At 35.8% G+C, this 18,065-nt stretch overlaps 1 long non-coding RNA gene across 1 annotated transcript in view; it reads left to right on the top strand.

Moving 5' to 3' along the window:
• Positions 1–18,065, top strand: part of LOC144322207 (uncharacterized) — a 52,743-nt gene that overhangs the window by 24,428 nt on the left and 10,250 nt on the right. The window contains exons 2-3 of the long non-coding RNA XR_013387783.1: positions 15,681–15,974; positions 17,676–17,794. This is a non-coding gene — a long non-coding RNA (uncharacterized LOC144322207). The remainder of the gene's footprint in view (positions 1–15,680; positions 15,975–17,675; positions 17,795–18,065) is intronic.

The raw sequence follows: 18,065 nt of genomic DNA, 5'->3' as shown, positions 1-18,065 counted from the left end.
CCCTTTCCCACTGATTTTCTTGTGATGCTTAAAGTTTTAAGAAAAGGTCAGAGGCACTAATTTGGAATACCAGTCAGGGAAACTAGAGAGCTTTTGTTTTCATTGTAGAGATTTAGGTTTTTTCCCCTTTGATTTTGTATTTTTAGAGGATGAAATAATATTACTTACCTTTTCTTCGTGACACAAGAACTAAACTACTACTTGTATCTGATGGTAGCTTTTGATTGTGTTTGGTCTTGAAAATAGATGCTGCCATTTTTATTGTAGTTGTAGTAGAAATAGAGATTAATTGTAGTAGAAAATATAGAGAATAACTGTAATAGAAAAGTCAGCAGATACAATTACACCAAATCACATGGCAATGCCTTTCATGATGCCTATTGGTGTTGACAGTTGGATACTCCAGCTCCTTTCCCTCCATTCCAGTAGTGTCCATCTTTGTTGCAGAGCATCACAGGATCACTGCTACTTCTGTTATTTAGGAGATGACCACTGAACGGCTCCTTTCCTGCTTTCCTTGCAAGCAGCCTCAAGCCAATGGCACTAATTTTAAATTTAAAAAACGTTGTGGTAATTTTAAAGGCTTCATTCAAGCATTAGACAATGTCTCAAGGTTTCATATGCACTCAGGGCAAACTTAATTGTGAAAAATAATGTATATTTAGGTAGCCTTTTGGTTATTTTGATTTTTCAATCTGACTTCTTACTGGATCAACGTAGATTATCATTTTTCTCTCCTGAATAAAGGTGATAGTAATGTACCATTAAAGATTTCACAGTTTTGACAAAGGAACTGAAGTCACGTATGGTAACATTAGGAGAACTGAGTGATGGATATATGGAAACTCTGTATTATCTGTGTAATTTTTCTGTATATCTAAAATTATTACAAAAACACTGTGTTTATTTTAAAAACTAGGTAATCTATTCATATGTATTCACATATATATTCATGTGTGCAAATATAAGTATACCACAGTGTGTCACATTATGTTGAAAGAAAAAAATAGTGAGGCTTTGCCCATTACACCTCCTTGTTATATAATTCCTACAGTTACCTCAGGATACCCTGAATGCAGTGTGATACACAATAGGCATAATGTGAGGGCATCAGTATCAAATCACATACTATTAATTAAATATAAGAATAAATATAAAATAATGTTTTGATCTTTTCTTTCTGGACCGCTCTAGGAGATTGTGAGAATCCCACCCTGGAGATTACTACTAAGGATGATCTCATCCCGTCATGTGGAATTCTCTTATTAGCTGGTGAATCCCAAGTTAGGAGCTCTAATAGCACTCCCTCCCCAGAGGTCCTGACTTATATATCCAACTGCCTGCTTGCTACATCCATGTAGATGCCTAAGAGATTCACTGATATTTATAAAATGTGTTCCTCTATCTTTTGCATCTCAGTAAATGGAATCACTGTTCATCCTGTTGCTTTGGGAAAAAACCAACACACAGAAGTCATTGTTTTTCTCTTCTTTGTTTCATGCAACCTACATTTATTAATGGGACTAATGGAGTCTAACTTGAAGCCATTGTTAGCTCCTACCTGCCCTGTGGCAACCAGTTTATCTCTTCACCTTCCATGCTTAACCACACAGGAGTCTAATCTCAACACAGTATTTTATTCTCCACTTAGTAGCCTGGAGGACTTTAATTGTTAATACCTGGTTACCACTGCTCTCCATAAAAAACCCGTCAATGGCTTCCAAACGCATGTAGAATAAAATCCAAATGCTTACAGGAGCCTACATGATCTGGCCCCTCCTATCTCTGGCAACCTCCTGCCATCCTCACTGTTCCGTCTTTGTTCAACAGCAAGCTTATTACCCCCTCTGCCGTGTCCCCAAGTCTTTGTATGACCTGCCATTTCACTTCATTCAATGCTCTGTCCCAATGTTAACCTCTTCAGAGAGGCCTTGTCTGACAACCCCACCTGCCAGTTCCTAACCCCATCATTCATACTTCCTTTTGAAGACTTACTTTTCATAGTACCAAACACTGCCTATAATTTTTATTTTGTATTAAATTTTTCACCGTCTCTCTCACTCATCAGGAGGCAAGTTTTTTGTCTTTATTTTTTAATATTGACCTGAGATATCTTTAGAGAGTCATATAACCACTTTTGTTTTTAAACAAAGTAGGACTAGATATCTGATTTATTTACTCCCAACCTAGTGATACATTTTCATTCCCACTAAAAGGGATAGACACAATCTACCTCCAGTATTTTTATTACTTGCTATTAATGCACATCTATTATTTCCTAAATATTATATATACACCATTTTATGTAACATTATGTACATTTTATGTTATACATTACATGTTATACATTAATATATTATTATTTAAAAATATTATTAAAATATTACTTTTATTCCTCTTTTGCAGATGAAGATACAGAAACTTATGGAGATTAAAAATTCTTTAAAAAGCATGTAGTTTTTAAGTGGCAGTTTCAGGTTTGCAAGTGAACTTCATTTGGTTCCAAATCTAAATGTTTGTGCTTTCCAAGTACTAAAAAAAAAAGGCTAGAGAATGGAAAAAGTGCTGTACTTTGAGTCAGAAGATATACCAGATGTACCTCAGTAAACAAGTGCATTTATTTCCTTGAGTCTCAGTCCCTCATCTGTAAGTTATATGTAACAAAGAGATATTGTTGGGGCAAATAAGCTGCAGACAATCAATACTACTTTAAGTACAAGAATCAAAGGAAGACATCTTAAAGTAAATGAAAAATGAAATACTGAAATTAATATCTTATAACTTAGTAGACTGGAATACATTTTACAGTGTCTTCATTATTACTAAATATCCAGTCAATGTTATGAATAGTCCTGTGGAGCAAGAATCTCAGCCACTGAAGAAAGGAAAAGCTGAAATGGCAGTATCTATTAATTGCGAAAACCTGGAAGTAGGTGACAAGAACTACATTTTACGACATGTGGTGCCATCATTTCTTAGCTTACTGGTGTTTTCTAAAGCTAGTGCAAAGTGTGAAAAGAAAAAAATGTACTTACATCTTTCTTCTTTGAACACTGTAGAGTGGTTAAAGTCCAGCAAAGTTATTCATAGCATAGGTCAGAAATGAATGTTAAAATATATGTTCAATACTCCTTGGCCTACTACAGAAATTATTGCCAAGATTTCTTTAGTGGAAATTAAGTTTTACATGGTAATTTTTTAAAGAATGAGGCTGTTCAGAAATACACAGATTAGCAGCATAAGAAGACTTGTCAGGAATCACCTTTGGTGTGTGTTATATATGCTCATAGCTGATGTGAAAATCGCATCTCAGGAAGAAGGACTGATCCTTACTTCCTGTTTTTTCCTCTCAAGTCTTACGAATGTCATTTATAAAAGAAGTTATCAGAAAGATAAATGATAAGGACCAGGAATTGAGCTTAAATTGAGGAGAAAAAAGTTTTAGGAGCATCTTAATTTTCTCATAAAAATTGCTAATGAATATTAATATCTTTCATGATCATTTGTGGCAAATGATACTGAATATATTCATTGTCCAATTGGATTACATATTATTAAATTATGTGCTTACTTATACTAAGCTTCGATTAATGGCTGGAATTCCAAAGGCATTAAGGCAACTCAAAGTCGTCTGTTAGGTCGGTCATGTGCTTTTACCTCATGGAGAAGCTTAAATTCAGTGAAAGCAAAGGGGAAGAATGTTAGACCTGTGTTTTTGTGTCATTAAGCAGAGTTTCAGCCAAACACATTATTTCTATTTTAGGGCAGAGTATTTGAAGTTGAGGTCTCATAGAGAATGGTCTTTGACAAAACCTGCTATTAATTTCTTATTTGAATTTTCAAACCTTTACACAATATTGCAAATACTGTTATAGGACAGTTAATAATAATTTGACTTCTGTCTAGTGAAATTCTTTCTTGCTAAGGAAATTTTTAAAATTTAAAGTATTTATTTTGCTGATGGTTTATATTTGTCTTGTTTCAGCCAATGATACTGTAGGATTTCCCTACAGAAAAATATTTCTAAATACATGTGTGTTAGGCATCAAAGACAGAATAATCAGAGATACTTATGTTGGACTCCCATTGCTTTTGTAGTTAAAATTATTGTGCTGGGTTGACTGGGTGGCTCAGCAGCTGAGCGCCTGCCTTCGGCCCAGGACATGATCCTGGAGTCCTGGGATCGAGTCCGGCGTGGGGCTCCCTGCATGGAGCCTGCTTCTCCCTCTGCCTATGTCTCTGCCTCTCTCTCTGTGTCTCTCATGAATAAATAAATAAAAATCTTTTAAAAAATTATTGTGCTTATTTCTGAACATTATGTCTGCACTATAATATTGGTAAAATATAAAGTCTCTGTTATCTTGACATTTCTAAACCTATCTCTGTGGTCATCATTATAGTCGTTTTCATCTTATTTAACACTTACTGTGTGCAAGAGACTGAACCAGGGCTGATGCTTTGAAAATTATGGGTAATATGGCTCTTATAGTCAAAGTGCTTATAAAATAGTTAAATGTTACTTCTTAACCATATTTTGAATTTATGTAGGAAAGAGAAAAATATTAAGCTTATATAATCTATATCAATAATGTTGATAGTTTCTGTTTTAACTTTTATTACAATATTCATAATATAAAGTAAGGTAATAGTGATAAATTTTACTAGTAAAAAATTATTTAAGAAGGCACATAGTGAAAAAGATGTCAATGTATACATAATGAATATTAAGCCATTTTTTCTTGCTCACTACTTCAAAAGTCTAATGTATATATTATAATTTTAATTTATATATAGAGTATTATTTGTAATAGTTGCACATGTAGATGCCTATTATATGATAGCTATATATAATATATAGTAAATAGTAAATACAGTATGTAATATATAATATGTATGTGTATACATATGTATATGTATGCATATGTGTGTATGTATGTGTATATATATAATTTGTGGAAGTGACTGCTCTGGAAATTAGTCTCTGTGTTTAATTTGATGCACATATAAAATGGACATTGAAGCTTTTTCTGAGGTATACCTTGCATGAGAGATTCCTATAACGTTGAGCTATATGCCAAGGAAGAAGAGGAAATATACATAGCTAGTCGTCTCTATTTCACTGACCAACCATTAAGTATTTTAAGGCTTCTAAATAGCCAGCATAATAATTACAAATATCAATGTATTAATGTTGCAGTTGGAAGATTCATAGTTTTGAAATGTAGATTTCATTAGTGATTCCTTGTTTCACTTGATCCTTTTTTCTTTGACCATTGCTTATACTGCTCTTTAGAAATCCTCTGACAGAATTTCTAAATAGATGGATATATCTCATGGATAAAATTCTTATATACCAGTCAATGTCTCAACCATAAAAGAAAAGTAGGAGCTGGCCCTCTTCCTCAGTGAATGTACATCTGGCTGAGAGAATTATGATCCCCAAAAGATGCTTGCTAAAATGCCTGATAGTTAGTACACAAGAAATGGAAATTTGGCAAAGGGTAAGATCATTATGGATTGATGCATGATCAGTGTTCTCTTTCAAGGCAGAGTCTGAAGGAAACAGTATTGATGCTTGGGGGTTGATTGTAGTGCTGGTCTGGTGCCAAGATAATATTCTGGGCTTATGTTGCTGTTAGTACAAAGGAATGGCTATCACATACTTGTAAGATCATTAAAAATTCGGTAGCTACATTACTGCTTCTGTGATAATTGTCTTCATTGAAGAAGAAGCCCAGGTGGAGGTGAGGAACTCACTGACCCAAAAGACAAATAGATGTTGAGTAAAAAAATGTGAAATTCAAACCCTGGCCTAGTCTGTGAAGTTGGGAGGAATTCTGTGGGCTAGAAAAACCAGGGACATTTTCAGCTGTGAGAAATCAATTATCATTTCTTAGTAATCCTATACCAAATAGGAAGCTAAACAGGATGAGACTTCTCAGGGGTGGCAAAATCACTTTCCCGTTTCAGAGCACTTCTGGTCCCCATTCACAAATAATGCCATGACAAGCGTTAAAAGATGTACAAAAGGTTGTGGCTGTTCTCTTTGGAACATTGACCAGACTGCTGCATTGATTTTTAGAAGTATCTTCACTAAAGTGCAATAAAATGAGTGCTACCAGAAATTAAATACTGCTAACCAAAGGAGATGCTCTGAGTTTTAGATTAAGCTCCTCTTTCTTACTGCCTATTTGAATGACCAATTGATAATTTTATTATTTAAGCAGAGCTTTAATAGAAACTGCCCTTCCTGCTAAAGGACATGGGATAATTCTGAGGCCAGAAAAAAAGATTAGCTTTGGGAATTGTCAGAGAGGGAGCAACTCAAAACTTACTGATTAAGTGGAGAAGTAGTATATTCAAGAGCAGGTAATGATGGGAGGAACTTGGAGAGAGAAATTCACTGCCTTTAAGGACAGGTTTTTTTTACAGTCTATAGGCCAAAACACAGCCCTCCTTTGAAAAAAAAATCATTGAAATCCTATAAGAGGTTAAAATTTCTTAAAAAAGCCATTCCCTTAAAAGTTAAACTTTGAAATATGCAGATGCAGAAGTGAGGCTGTAGAAAGGTTTTATCATAATCAGTGTCAAATTTACTCAGAAAATAGGATGAAATTCCATATGCAGTAATGAATTGAAGAAGATCAAACTAGCTTATCTGCATTTCAAATAATTTTTTCATTGAAATAACATCATAATTTTCCTATTTATAGAATAGGAAAATGAAACATTAAAAAGTTAAAATTAGGGGATTCAGAGATAAATTAAAAGCATTGTCAACATCAAGGAACTTGTATGCTTGTGTGACTACTGATATTGTTTCTTATAAGTAGTTTTGATATGTTTTGAAGGGTTATCAGTCTTCCCTTTCTCCCTTTACACACCCACACACAGACACAAACACACCCCCACACACATAGACACATACCTTCCTTATCCTAAAACTTGTATGGTCTGAGGGGATTTTGGTAATGTAAATCAAATTTAGATAAGAAAGCAGTTTTGGGGGTTGGTTTTGTTTTGTTTATTCTAAGAAGTTTGAAAAAAAAAGTTTGAACTAACTTTGGTGAATGGTCACATTCAAGATACTCCTTGAATTTTTAGATAACCTTCGAGATGTCAGGCAATGGTGGAGGATTCCCATACCCTTTCTACTTCTTCCCCAGAGCCAAAATTTACCTTCTTTTCCCTCCATATTCCCTCTGATAATCCACCAGCCACTGGACCTCAGAAGTTACACCACAAGGGGAGAGAATGAAGAAGTTGGCCACGCTAGTGTGCTGGGGGCCAGGTAGTGGGTGGCAGGGGAGGGGTGCTCAGAGTTCTGAAGGTGACCTTGGGTGACTAAGTCAGGAGGGTATGCTGAGGAATATGGTTTTTTTTTTTTAGAGATTTTATTTATTTATTCATGAGAGACAGAGAGAGAGAGAGAGGCAGAAACACAGGCAAAGGAAGAAGCAGGCTCCATGCAGGGAGCCCCACGCGGGACTTGATCCCGGGACTCCAGGATCATGCCCTGTGCGGAAGGGAGGCGCTAAACTGCTGAGCCACCCAGGGATTCCCTGAGGAACATGTTCTGCACTGGAGAAGGCATTCTGAATTGCTGTCACCTCATGGACTCTGAACGGTTGAGAAACATCCCTTAAATGTAAATTAAGTAGATGGTTAAAATGAATTCTGTCTAAAACTGAGTGGGTTTTATCAGTTAAAGCTTTTATTTGGCTGTGCTCTACCACCCTGCTCTTACAAATTAGAGTCACAGCAGAGTTACTACTGTAAAAGAATTTTCTGCACTTGATTATTCTCCTGGAATGTTCCGTGAGAGAGTGTCTGTAGGGAACAATAGTCTTCAGGCAGAAATGCACACCATAAAGAAAAGTAGAAGAAAACAATGTGTTGATTTTCTTACAGGTCACACTGAGAAAGTGAGGCAGATTGTAGTACACTATTCCTTGTACATGTCATGTCTGTTTATTCACATGTATTGCTTCCAGTATCTAGAAATTCTTGAGATTTATGAAAAGGTTTTGTTAATGTCAGCAGTGTCTTCTTACCTTGTTAAAAACTTGTAAAAATTCCTATGTATGATTCTAAGATAAGTGCTTATGTAGATTTTGTAGGGAAAGGCCCTTTGTTTTTATTAGGAAATAACCTATTAGCAGTGCTTATTTCATATTTTGTATCTTTCAAGGGCTCATTAATTTCCATTGATAGATTTTTATATTATCTGATGTTGTTCCATAACATAACTCTTTGTCTGGGCTGTTGGTAGTGAGGCTATGCCTAGTTTAACCTTCATCATCAACCCTTCGTCTCTGTGGACAGCAGTAAGAGAAAAGCACTCACACTCAAAGAGGACTTATAAAATTGGGGGCATTATTTGCAACCCATTTTACATTTAAGCCTCACACAAACTCTATAAGATACATATTCTTACTTATAGAGGTTCATAAAATTGAAATGATTTGCCTGAGTTTGTATACCGTAAGTAAGCAATCTGGGATTGAATGTGTTTTCTTAGTCCCATCTCCAGCAACATTTCCATAACATTATAGTTGATTGTAGTTGTGTTATTATCCAGTTTGAAATAAACAGGACAATTGTGGCAGGATATGGGGATGAAGGGAGCACAGAGGGAATTGTAAAAAGCAGTCTGAGGGACTATGAAATTGGTTGATAGGAGACATGTTTTTCATTTATGAGCTCATGAGACTATAAAAGGTTATAGTCTTATAACCTTTAAAATAAAATTCCTTGTCTAACTGCAGTGCAATGTTCTGGGTGCTATTTGAGTCTCCTTTCTGTCGGTGGTCATTATTAAATGTTTCCCTGTATTTTGAAATGAGCTCTACCACTGGATTATTATCTTATGCAGACCTATAAGTAGGTCAGTAAAAATAGAGCTTTGTATTCTTTCTGAAGTGCTCAGTGATTTTCCTCCAACATGCATGAAAGGTTTAAACGAACAAAATGGGAACTTGATGAGAAGGAAAATTAAGCCCAGATACTAATCAGTAGGAAAGTTCAAATGGAAGCAAACAAAAGTTTTCCTTTGAATAGATGAAGCATAGTAATCCAGTTAGAAAATAATTTATGTTCTCTATTCATGGAAGTATATATTAAATATTCTGATTGTTATTTTGATCTCTGAATTAAAAAAAAAAGTCAGGTCCTTAAAACACTAGACCCTGCTGTCACTGCAGTTTATTATTACTTTTAAGACATAATGTGGCAAACGAAATCCTTTTACCTTGCTAGTAGATTAAGAATTTTAGCTTAAAATGGGCCAAAGCTATTACACTTTTTTTTTTCAGCTAGAGATTTTCTATATGCAAACTTCTTTCACAATAAAAGTGGGACATTCAGCAATCTGAAGAAAAAACAAAAGGAAAAGCATTAAGTACCCCCACTGCTGCACCTCTATCCTCACCTTTGGAAAGTTTGTTTCTAAGGAATTAAAGAGAAAACTCTCCCTAATTATATATTATGATTTTTCCTAAGCTAAGACTAATTCTTAGTATTTAAAGTGGTCTATTGTTTTTTCAAGTATTTGTCTATTCTTCTTTCTTAAAATAATTATGTCTTCTCAACTGGTACCTTCTTTTCTATAGTTGCTATTTTTTTTTTTTTTAAGTAAGGTACAAACACTGGCAGTGACATCCACAGAGTGGAGCAAATTTTAGGAATTATCGGGAAACAGATTTTAGTTCAACCAAGTTCAACAAAGAAAATCTTTAATAATGAGCCATGAGCCCCATGCCACTGGAGGCATTCCAGAAGGGGTTAGATGAAGCACTGATGACAGGCTGGCAAAAAGATCATTACATTAGGAAGAAGTTTAGAAGTATAGAAGTTTAGAGTGCTTCTCTAACAAATTCTATCATTGCTTCTAATACTGTTATGAGTGAGAGAGTCTGTATTATGTGAAAGTAAGTCTGGGCCTTGGATTCCCCATAAGATTTTTTAGGTGGGGATCTGCAGGTGAATAAAGACACCCAGAAGGGAAGTAGCAAGCACAGAAGTTTATTAAATGAAAAATGCACTCTCCAGGTGGGAGATGGGGCAGGTTCCACAAGGTGGGGCTGGATCCAGGTTGTTTTGGGATTGGAGGTTATTGGGTCTCTCTGTGCTGAGAGGAGCTGTGACTTAATGGTGGGGTGGAGTCTAATCTTCCAATCTTTTGGAGAAACTACCCCCACGTGTTGGAAGGGGGAGTTTTGACCCTATAAATTTTGTACCTGAATCCTCCTCCTGGATGCCCTTCTCCATCAGGCAGGGCTATTCCCTATAATACAAACATGTTATAATAAGTCAAGGGGTCACCTTGGGGCAGGAGTAGAAGAGGAGCAAACTCTATACCTGTGGCTCTTGATCTGTTGGCCTAAGGTCTTGGAAGCCACAGGGTTAGAATGTTGAGCCCCCAGGCTTTTATTTTTATTATTTTTAAAATTTAAATTCAATTTTCCAATGTATAGTACAACATCCAGTGCTCATCCCATCAAGTGCCCTCCTCAGTGCCCATCACCCAGCTACCTCATCTCCTCACCCACCTCCCTTTCTACAACCCTTTGTTTCCCAGAGTTAGGAGTCTATTATGGTTTGTATCATTCTCTAATTTTTCCCACTCAGTTCTCCTCCTTTCCCTTATAATCCCTTTCACTATTTCTTATATTCCATGTATAAGTGAAACCATATGATGATTGTCCTTCTCCAATTGATTTACTTCACTCAGCATAATACCCTCTAGGTCCATACACGTCAAAGCAAATGGTGGGTATTTACCTTTTCTGATGGCTGAGTAATATTCCATTGTATACATAGACCACATCTTCTTTATCCATTCATCTTTCGATGGACATCATGGATCCTTTCATAGTTTGTCTATTATGGACATTGCTGCTATGAACATTGGGGTGCAGGTGTCCCAGTGTTTCACTTCATCTGTATCTTTGGGGTAAATACTTTGGGGCAGTGCAAACTGGATGCTCTAACTTTTAGGGTTAATGACGTGGAAGAGAGAATGAGCCCCCAGGCTTTTAATGTGTAGTTTATTTATCACTGTCCTTGCCTCCAGCTCACATCTCTATCATTTCCCTTCAGGGACTTGCTCTGCCTCTGGGCATTCCTTCCACTGCTCCTGTCTAGCTTCTACCTACCAATAGCATGATAAATGTTATGGTGAAGTCTTCTAGGATCACCCACTCTTGTTACCCTCTTCCCCCAGGCATGGGGTTTACCTTGTAGCTAAGTAGAGCTATGTGATGAGTTTTGTCTATGGATTATATATGAAAGTGAAGCATATTACTTCCAGGCTGGAGCATTTAATTATTGACACAATCCTTATATCTTTCTCACTTGTGCCTGACACTTAAGAAGGAGGCTCCCTACGGAAATGGCAGGGCTACAAGATCCAAGCAGTCTGTATTACAGAGGATACAAAGAATCCAAAGTAGTACTGCAGGCATGAGAAATAAACTCTTTTCATGTTATGAGACTGAGAGTTGGACATTACATAATACTGGCTTAACCTTATCTTAACTAATACTTTCCTTTATGTTAAGAGATATGCTAGAGTTTACTTCTGATCTGGCATCTGTGCCGAAAGACACAACAAAGTCTTGTTAAATTATTTCAAAAACCATGCAAGATGGATTGGTTCATTCTAGTTCTCCAGATAAGTAAGGCTCAGAGAGGTTATAGATAACTATCAAAAGATAGCCAATAGAAAAATTGGAATTTGAATTTAAGGTAGAGTTGCCAGGTAAAACACTAGACTCCCAGATAAATTTGAATTTCAAATAAACAACAGTGTTTTTTTTAGTGTAAATATGTTCCATGGGGCATACTTATACTTAACAAAAAATGTCGCCTATTGATAGGCAAACTTACCGAGAAATCCTATAGCTTCATTTGTTAAATCTGGCAACCTTTGAGTTTTCAAGGCACACACGTGTCTATGATTCTATAGTCATGGTATATGCTATATCATGAAAAGCATGTAATTTTTTTATTAAAAGGCAAAAATGGTATTGCTTATTATCCTTCCAGATTATTCTCAAAGAATGTGGATAATTTGATATGAATAAAACTAACATACTCACTTCTTCTCAGCTGAAGTGCAAAGAACCAGCTGCCACCACTTGGCCTAAGCCAGCATGTGATAATAGCACTGAACAAGCCACAGGACCCCTCTCCCTGCCAGCATTCACCTCAGTGTAGAACTTTCACCAACTCATCATCTTCATTGTTGTGGATGCTGCAATTGTGTCAACTTGTTAAAAATTTCAACATAATCCTTCTATGTGTCCCAAATCTTTGGTTCTCTGAGGTGGAGCAAAATTTAAGCTATTTGTAAGTTCCTTAGACTAATCAATTCCTCAGCTTTTCAGAAGTTGGAAGAAACATCAGACTTAGATCATGATATTCCTTCTTTGTCTCCTAATACAAAGTATTTAAATTATCTAATTAGAGAAACTCAGACAGCAATGTTTGTGATTTGTCATTACTTGTTGCTAGATTTTTCATAGGACTTTACAGTGAGACTGCTTTCAGGCAGAAATAGTTTGCATTCCTTTCTTCTTTTTTCATTGTAACTCATATGATCCTGGAATAAACCCAATGTTTTGAGACTGAGATCCAGTCTCTGAGTAGTTAAGTATCTCAGTGTCTGGCCAAATAATCATGTATTTGTTTTACGAAAGTAATAGAAGTAGCATTCTCTGTCTTCCATCCTTATTTCGACTAACATTTAATAATTCTGTCTATGGATTTGGCATTGGGTAATGAAATGACACACAAAGAAATGAGGTGTGCCTCCTATTTCCAAGGAACTCAATTCTTCAATAAATGGCACAAATCGTGAATTACTAAAATGGAGGTAAATGACCAAAGAAATGGAAATACAGAATATGGAGTGATTAATTTTGGTTAATGACCTAGGATCATTATTTTATTCAACAAATTATTGATCATCTATGTGCCAGGCACTGTGAATACAAAGGGAATACTGATTTGTACAGTGCAAAAATGGTCCTGGTCTCAAGAAGCTTGTATTCTAGTAAAAGAACCAGTGCACACACACACACACATACATATATACACACACAGAGTGAGAGTGAAAGTGAGAGCTAGAGCAAGCAAGAGAGGGAGTGGCAGAGAGAGTGAAAGAGGGAAACAGAGTTGAGAGAGAGAACAAGTAAAAAACTAAGTCCCAAATTCTGGCAGTTAAACAAACAGATGCATGAATTAAAAGCATTGCAAGTTGTGCAATTGCAGTATGAAGGAAATAGACACAGGGATGGAAAAGAAGCTAACAGGAAGGGTTGGGAAACCTATTCATGGTTAATAAGGAGATCAGGAAGGTTTTCGTGAACAGGTGGTATTTAATATAAAACTGTTAAAATAATGCTTACACTGAATTTCAAATTATGTCCTTTATATATCATCAGTAACATAGATAATTAATGTCATTTTTCAGTCTTCAGTATAGAAAGAAAAAACACTTCTTTTTTTAACTTTTTAATTTTTATTTATTTATTTATTAAAAAAAAAAAACACTTCTTGAGTTTATTTGACCCAACTTCCTAGCTCACCAATTGGTATTTATGTGGTTTACATACAGGTCTCATAGCTGCTACATACCAGTAGAGCTTCTATTAGTTGCTAAAACACTGTAACACTTCTCCATCAATAGGCAAATAGTTCTCAGAGCCCAGACACATTTAAGCTCCTTTCTCAGGCCCCTGCATACCTTCTTGCCATCTAACAAGCACTGGGTTAAAGCCAAGTGTTACAGGAATCTGTTTTTCATATCTGTCCAACTGATTAGTGCAGCTCTCTTACTGCTATTAAATATTTTGAACATTTCTCTTGGTTTCATCTAATCATTATTAAAAATAATTGATCTATTACAGGATGGTTGACCCACTTATAGATGGGCCCCTGGAATATTCAGAGAACCACAGATACTGGTTATATAATCATAAAAACAGAGACAAAAGGCAGAAATTGCAAATTACAATCTCCTCTAAAACTCTAAAACATCAGGATTTTACATTCATTACCTTAACTGTGGATTAGTTTTATTCCTTTTGCTCCTGGGTCCTCAAAATAGTCTATATCTTCTATAGTTTCTTCACTAATCTGTCCGTATGTGTTTTTACATAATTTTTTACATTTTTTTTCTTAGGCAAATGACACTTATAATAAAAATGAATTTGACAGGAAGAAAATTCAGAAGGCAATATTTGTGATTTGTTAGTGACATGCTGCCACAATTTTCATAGGATTTTTGGAATAAAACCATACTTTCAAACAGAAATAATTTGTAAAAGATATAAAGTGGGTTTTTTATAAAGATTTTATTTATTTATTTATTTGAGATAAAGAGCAAGGGATGGGGGAGAGAGAAAGAAGCAGTCTCCCTACCGCAACTAGCCTGACTCGACTCAGAGCTGGATCCCAGGACCCAGGATGATGACCTGAGCAGAAGGCAGACACTTAACAGACTGAGCCATCCAGGCGTCGCAACACAATATGTTATTGAAGTAATAGTTTTTATGTGATCTTTATTTACTTCTCTATTCCCTCACCTTTGAGTAAGCCAGGCTCTGAGAATCTTTGCCTGAACAGTAAGAGCAACCTGAAAAAGACTGTTTCAGAAAATCAAAGCCAATTGAAGGGATTCTGTTTGATTCACTAGCAAGAGAAGAAAGGGAGGGCATCTTTAAGATGCCAGTGGAAAAGCTGTATTATGTAAGGGAATGAGGTAGGTGGGGATGTATGGGGATATACTGGAGGGGGGTGATGGTCTAGGCGGTAATGGGTACCTCAGAAGTGCTCCCTGGCAGAGAAACAGAGAGGGTGGCAAGTCCCACGGGAGTTGGTTGCATGCTATACCCAAAGAGGTAGAACTCATATCACAGGATCCTAATATTTCTATACCCAATGTGTGACAGTAAGTGGAAAGCCACATCATTTTGGGTGGTCATTCTGAGCTAAAAAAAATGAGGATGCCAACAGTGACATATATTTAGTGTGTGTGCATGTATAAACATATATATACATATATAAGTGAATATGTGTTGTGTGTGTGTGTGGAGAGAGAGAGAGAGAGGGAGAGATTTTAATAATAAACTGACAAGACTAGAGAACAAGGAAATCAGAACAGGAGATCAAGATGGAGAAACTAAGACTGCTCATGCTTACATACATATATCCGATATTTCTAAAGAGTTGACGTTATAGGGTGATTGATGATTTTAAAAACAAGAGATAGATCATGCTGTCCCTTGTTTAAGACCATCAGATGACTTCTCTCACGAGAAATACAGTCCTAATTACTTCATATTATAGTCCTGGCATGGTCTCTTCCTGCCCACCTGATTGCAGTGCACACTAAGTCCAGCCACTTTTGTGGCCTCTTCCTTCTCCTCCCATTTTTTCATAATGGTTTAGATTGCTGCCTTCCTTGGGACATTCGTTCTTGCCGTTTGCTTTGTTTAGATGCTCTGGTCCCAGAGCTTTGGCAGTTGCCTTGAATTAGTCAGGGCTCAATTCTCACCTAAAATGCCAGATTCTCTGAATCATGTCAACGTATTTAATTTCCTTCAGATTACCTTTAGTGACATTATTTTGCTCAGGTCTTCTTTACTTGTTTGTTTCATCTTTCTACTTTCCAGGTCCACAAGAATGGAAATTGCAAGAAAATATTCCTTGCCTGTCATTTTCACCGATGCATCTCCAATACCTATAGCAGAACAGTTTCTCAGCTGTGCTGGGTATTTATAATAATTCCACATAGAACAAATGAATGACTGAGTGAATTCTGTGTTTGCAAACAATAGAAAGGAAAAGGCAAATATGATTAGTTACAGAGTTTTTATTATCCAATTAAGAAAAGTTCTCCTGATGAAGGATCAAAGTTTTTCTGTCAGTAATAATGAAGACATGTCTCTGGTGGGGCTTCATATTAGGTAAGAACATTGTATGTTACAATGTTCTCAAAAATATCCTGGAGGCATTCTTAAAAGAATGGTTTATTAAATAGTTATCCAGCTATCAGATACAGATATCTGAGCTAATCGGATTCAGGCAATGAAGCAGGGATTTTTCCCCCCTTATTGTAGGTACAACATTTAAATTTCAGCCACAGAAACAGATTAAGTCTCTTCATAGCTTTTGCTCCGTGATGTCATTTACAGAGTGACAAAGGATTAGACCAGCTTGAACCAGGATGGCATTGTAGCTGCCACCTGCCCCCACTAATCCCTGTATTCTTTCCTCTCCACGAATATTCCGTGATTATATATATATATATATACACATATATATTTTTATATACATACATGCATACATGTATATCTATATACATAAATATATAAAATGTATATTTTATATATATATAAATATATTATACACACATACATTCTTTCTTCAAGAATATTCCATGATTATATACATATACATACAAACACACATACATATTTTTTTTTAACTATCCCATTTTCCCATTTCCAGGACTATGCTTATTCTGTTGATATCTATCCAAAATTATCCCTCAGGTCAATTTGCTGTTTAAATTGTGGTACCCAGAATTGTGTCCAGTTCTTTAAGTGTGCTTACCCCACTAGAGTATAATGTAAGACTTCTGTCACTATTTTTTGAATCCCATTCTTTAATTAAAATAAATCCTAAGATTGTGTAGTTTTTTAGCAGCCTCATCTCCAAATCTGGATTCTTTACACATATAGCAAATAGAGAAATCACTGCCCTCAAATTTCTTTTGCCTTATAATTCTGCTTTTGGTGTTTGATTGTTTCTGTTATATTTCACTTGTTCACTTTTGTCAATTTTTATGTCCTTATAAGATCCCTCCCAAATCTAAACTATTATTTTCTAGACTCTATATCCAGTTCTATGTCACTTGTGAATTCGGTTCACATATCTACCCTCTCTATTCAAAATTTTGACATAGTTTTAATAGTTAAAGTTAGATCAGAGTTATTCTTCCATGTGGACTTCACTTGGTTGCAATGACTCACTGAATAATCATTCAGCCACTGAAAAGCCACTTAATGTTAATTCAGTACTCATTATTTTAGCTTTGCAAGATGGAAAGGTTATCAAAAGGACTCACTCAAAATCAGCCACACTATGCCTATGACATTCTAGTAATCTTACAATCTAGTAAGCATGTGTATATTAAAATATGGAGTCAAATGTTTAAGAATATTATGCACACAGGAAATTTTATGACAATGAATAAAATTTAACTAAAAAATAATGATACAGATTACATATCTGTGGCTTCCTTTTCCAAAAAGATACTTTATATAGGATACAATGACATCACTGATAGTAGTACTTGATTAAGAGCATCCCCCTCACTGGGAAGGAAGACAAGTGATAACAATAATTGACCACCCTCCATATGCTATGTAATATGAAAGTATGTGAAAACCTATCTTTTAAAAATTTCCCACAATCTATGAGGTTGAGTCTATTAACATAATTATTTTCCATATGAAGATACTCAGAGTTAGAGGACTTAAATAAGTTAGCTATGAATAAATGCAAGTAAGTTTTTAAAAAAACCTGAATTTGTTTTCAGGTCATTAATATAAACTACAATGCCAATATCTTTTATCATCTACAAATTCTGGTATGTTACACAGGGTTCCAGATCCTGGAAACCATAGAATCCATGGAAGCTATTTAATATGAAGAAACTGAGACTCAAAAGACATGAAAGGAATTAATTGCCTCGACCAAGTCAAAGGGGAGAAATTCCAAAGTAAGAAAATTAAAACCATTCTATTTTTTTTTAAATTGAGGGAAATGCCAAGGGAATACATACAAAAGGGAAATAACTGAGTGAATTGCATAGATGAGGTTCTCATGGATGCTTTGATAACTTGGCATTGTTCACTGAGCCAAGTGACGTCAGTTATGTACGCATGAACATACGCGCGGACATGTGCGGGCAACCCATGACCCGCGGGACAAAGAATGCAACATTGTGCGTCCCTCACAAGTTTGAAAGTCTCTCACCAGTTTCAACCCTG

This window comes from Canis aureus, chromosome 10 (assembly GCF_053574225.1).
Source record: "Canis aureus isolate CA01 chromosome 10, VMU_Caureus_v.1.0, whole genome shotgun sequence".
In the NCBI taxonomy this organism is placed as follows: domain Eukaryota; kingdom Metazoa; phylum Chordata; class Mammalia; order Carnivora; family Canidae; genus Canis; species Canis aureus.
Note: the sequence above shows the minus strand (reverse complement) of the source record. Positions and strands in the feature narration are given on the sequence as shown.